Source organism: Lepeophtheirus salmonis, chromosome 8 (genome assembly GCF_016086655.4).
Source record: "Lepeophtheirus salmonis chromosome 8, UVic_Lsal_1.4, whole genome shotgun sequence".
In the NCBI taxonomy this organism is placed as follows: Eukaryota; Metazoa; Arthropoda; class Copepoda; order Siphonostomatoida; family Caligidae; genus Lepeophtheirus; species Lepeophtheirus salmonis.
The window spans coordinates 34,832,771-34,837,748 of NC_052138.2; positions in this window are offsets into that span (position 1 = coordinate 34,832,771).

A 4,978-nucleotide genomic window follows, 5' to 3' on the forward strand; every position below is an offset into this window, starting at 1 on the left:
AAAAAAACATTCATTGATATGGGTCTAATAAACCAGATCTTTAATGAAGATCGACCGTGTGTAATTATAGTTTATATTCTTGGATTATTATATTTTTTTATTTCGACCAGCGGCGATAAAGAAAGCCTATAAAGTTCGACATATATTTAATCCTTATACAAGATAAAAATTATCATTCTTAATAAAAGTGAGTCATTTAAAATACAAATATTATTTTTATTTTTTTAAATAAAATGACAGTATAACTTTTAAAAAAACATAATAAATTAAAGCCCAAATGTAAATAATATATATATTACTTGTCACACACAGAAAAAGAAATTAACCAAAAATCGCTTGAGGTCAGCCTCACTTCCCACGCGAAAGAAAAAGTTATTGTATTCTAACGACTTGTCGATTTGTAAAAGAAACTATGTTTAAAGATGTCAATCTTTGGTTTTGGTAGGTAGATGGTATTGAGAGTTGAGAGTCTCGTTTAGTGGAAAAGATAGCCTTTATTAATTATGCTCAGTTTCTGACCAATAAAATAGTTTTTGGGAGTATATCTCTCAAACTTGGGCAGCTGTGCAAAGAATTATATGGCACGGTGATCCTGTCTTTGATTTTACATCAGCAGTGGATATCGTGAAACAAAATGAATGGAAAATATATTTTTTCAAGGTTATAAGAAACCTAGGCGCTTAGAAATAGAAAAAATACATGGATATATAATCATTGTTCATGTCCTGAACCATAGCATAACATCCCTGTTAAATAATGGAAAATATTTGGTTTACCCTAACAAAATCTGCAAGATATCTTTTACATACAGGTCCCTGAAAATACAGATGAAGATTTCACTTCCATATACTGAAGTATCAAACATGATGTGTCAAAAGTTTGTAAGAAAATTGAAACTGTCAGAGTCTTGAGCTAACACGATTCAAAATTATTTGTGTGGAGTTGTCGAGGGAAAGCATTTTACGTTTCAATTCCAGATTTTGACAGACTTGTTTCTATTGTTTTTTCTACAATCCCTGTAGATTGTGGAAAGTATTTCTACAATATTGAACGTGTTGCTGTTGAGTGTCCTTTGGTTTCCTTTTTAATTGAATTTGTTTCTCTTGAATGTGGAGGGGGAAATGTTAATACCTGAAAGGTAATAATTTTGTTTCATCAATCAAAGACGAAAAAGCTCTGAAAATCGGGTAATACCTTTGCTTTTTTGAGCGTCAAAGCTCTATCGCCAATAAATTAGATTGTTGAGAACCAATCCTTAGAGAAAACATAAGAACAATAGTTTTTTTTCTCCGCAGTATATGGTGTGTTTTCTTTAAAAATACAAAGGATGGGGTGTGATTCCTGGAATCATGCTAATAGACATTGTTAAATACAAACTATCATATTGAAATAAATACGGTATATGACTAGTTAAAATAACTGTTTGGAAGTATACACGCTTTCATCGAGGGAGACCAAGGGATTGATTATCATATTTTGAATTGTTTTATATCATTTTGTGATCATTGAAATGCTTAATTGTTTTTAGGTGTAGGTCCTGGCTAGGAGGTCTAATTTTAAGCTAAAATGCTTATTCATGTTATTATAAAGCAATTCCTAGGAGGAATTGCGTTATATTATTTTAAGTTTTGTATATATATAAAGATGTAAGAATTGAATTAAGGTAAAATATATACAGTACCTAAAATGACCCTTAGAAAATCCAACTTAAAAATATATGTATTCTTTTTTAAATCGGTTAGCGTAGTGCCCTAAAATCTATACAAGGTTTCTTTTTGAGAAAGTCGTACCACTTCACTTGTCATCAATTATTAAAATATAAGTATGAATAAATTATTAAATGAAATAGGTTTAGCATACCCATAACAACTAAAAAGGTAAAGAAAGTCAAACAAAAAATGTAAAATTTCCGTTTAAAAAATTGACAACATACATAGTTTGAAAAAGGATTATTTAATTTGATACAATCAATTTATCAGGTATGGAAATATTATTTTATAGAAATAAAATTTAATATGCGGAATTAATTCAAAATTAATTTGATTTTTACTCCTCAGACAAATAAATAATTTGATCATTATATGTTTTGGAACACTGACATCAGAAAGCAAAGACTGCTCAGAGAATTTTCTGAGAAGTGACTTTTTTTTTTAAAGTACAATCCAACTTCTGAGTAAACCCTTATAGTTTCAATCCTTTTGGGAGTAATTATATCTTAAATACTCTAGAGGGGGAACTTTCAGTAATGGAATAATGTACTACAAAGGTAATTTATTAATTATACTAGCTGGAGTACTTTGGATTGTGTGGACTTATTATTAAGAATTTTATTTTGTAAAAAAAAAATGAGTCCGAGGAGAAGGCGAGAGAGAGAGAGAGATATGTTATTACTCAATTCAACCCCACTTGTTAATATCAGCAACCTATTATATGATATTGGGGAGAAGATGAATTACTCTTATAAATTTTTATTGCATTAGTACAGGCAAAATATTATGTCAATATACATATATTTAGTTTATGTTGTATTTTTAAAATAATTTACACCAAGGATAGACAGGAATGCTTTATTTAGAGGGGGAAGTTAACAGAAGGATGAACTATTAAATAAGGAACAAAAATGAAGAAAGAGCACACGCAGCAACGGCTTTTCCTTTTCTGTTTTTTTTTAATTAGTTTTTTCAGTACAAAAAGGACATCCTTAGTTATTAGACGTCAATGAACTTTTATATGTATATATATAATCGTACATACATATGTTATCTCCTTTTTTTTTTATGTGACGCACTGAGCTTCAGCTACACATGCTCGTTATTAGAAAATGAGCCCTCCACAAAAAAATACATTCTATTTTATTCATATGGATATATCTTTAGTCGTGATAAAAATCGTGTATATAATGGGTTTTTAAAAAAAAATCAACATGGTAACCGTAACAATTTCTGCGAATGTTTTGGGAATATCAGCTATAATCAGCTGTATAAAGAGAAGAAGGGGAAAAGGATATATAGAAACACATTGGCAATAATTACTCGGATGACGATACCCAATTCTATGTACTCAGAGTCCAACGAGGACTTAAAATTATAAACCCACAACCAATCCTCAAGGTTACTCTCCGTCTTTTTGAGCACATGCGAAAGTTCAATCAAGTTTTTAACATAATTGAATATATTTACGGAAGTAAGTGCACTACTCAGAAATTAATTAATAATGACAACTGCTAAGGAAAAAATTCAGATTACCAATTCCAAAAAAAAAAAAAAAAAAAAAAAAAAAAAAGTAGGCCATCTAAAAAACACGTACGATATACATCACAATATATATTTCTCAACAGCATATCGTTTCTTTGCCAATATCTATATTACCTCTTCGGTATCGATATTGATTTATTTCTTTCAATAACAGTAGAAATACTAAAGATTTACAGGAATCAATATTTCTCCGATTTAGGGACATACTTATATTGTAGAAATGCATCATAGCTCTAAGCAATCAATGGTAATTATTTGGGGACTAAAAACCCGTCCACACACCCGCAGCCAAATGCCATTTTGTCGAAAAAAATACAAAAATGTGTTGGATGATGGTTTATGAAGCAATAATATGTAATTATGATTAACATTCATGATACACCAATTTTAAAAGATAAAATGTTCATTATTTTGCAACAAATTGCAATATTTAAGTGCTCATTAATTACTAATTGATTCATTTGAGACTCTTTCTCTTCTGAATAGTTTTTTTTTTCTCCTAATATATTCATATATTTGGCGTCGGTCATGATTTTCCTTATAACGGTTCTAATAGCGGTTCAAGTCAATTGTTGAAGCAATTATGAATTAATGAATAGGAATCATCATTGCCTAATTTTGCAACGTCAAATATATTTATTACTTTTTCGGCAAAGAGATTTTATATGTAAAAATTGAATCATATATGTTAATTATAATGAAAAAATAATTATTCATATTGCTCATTTTTCAAGTTTTTCATTAAGGAGATCTGCTTTTAGGTTGATTTAAATAAAGAACACTCCAACAGTTGGGAAGAATGGCAACATTAGCCAACAACCAGTTAAATTTGGTTCTTAAATTTAGTATGATGCAATGAAGATTGTAGATATTTGTTGTCGTAGCAGAAAAATAATCGTGTACAAAAATCTAGAATAGGAAATATTTTATATCTATCATTTATATCATTCAAGTAGTAGAGGGTGTCCGCGTTGCAGGGTTGAATAGAATGGAATAGAAACAAAGAATGAAACTAGAAGATAAGAGAATGGGATGTAGAAAGAGACAGATTCAAAAGAAAAGAGGGAAGAGACAAAGAGAAAAAGATAGATATACTTAGGGAGAAGGGCAACACAAACTTATAAATACTTTATAGACATATTTTAGTAAATTGTAGGTTTTGTATTTGAGTTTATCTTGGGATGAACTCAAGTATCCAAGAAAATATGAAGAATAGATAAAAACTAGAGATAGGTTTTAGGTATTTTATAAAGGAGTAGACATAAGTAATTGAACTTCCGACTCAGGTTGAATCAGGTAGTTGCCTGGGTATTTTAATACTCGCGAGTAATTTTTAGTTAAATGGTTTAACTCCAAAGAATCTTACAAACTACAGAATAATGCATTAATAAATCTAAGTTACTGATGAGCATAGATTCCATAAAAAAAGGAAAAATAATAGCCCCACACTTTTTGATAGCCAAGAACAATGAAAAGTTAGGTGATTATATTGCCACCAATAGTATGAAGTCACTTTGATGAATCCACCTTTGAATTGGTTCCCTGGTGATAAATAGTTCAGTCATCCCTTTTTTATACATATATGTACTCATACAGAATGGAAAAATTCGAAATTATCCAACAATAGTGATTAATTATGTCGGCTGAAAGTTTCGTAGGCTACCACATATGTAAATGGCGCCACTATAATAAAATCATATGATTTTTAGTTACCATCCATTAAA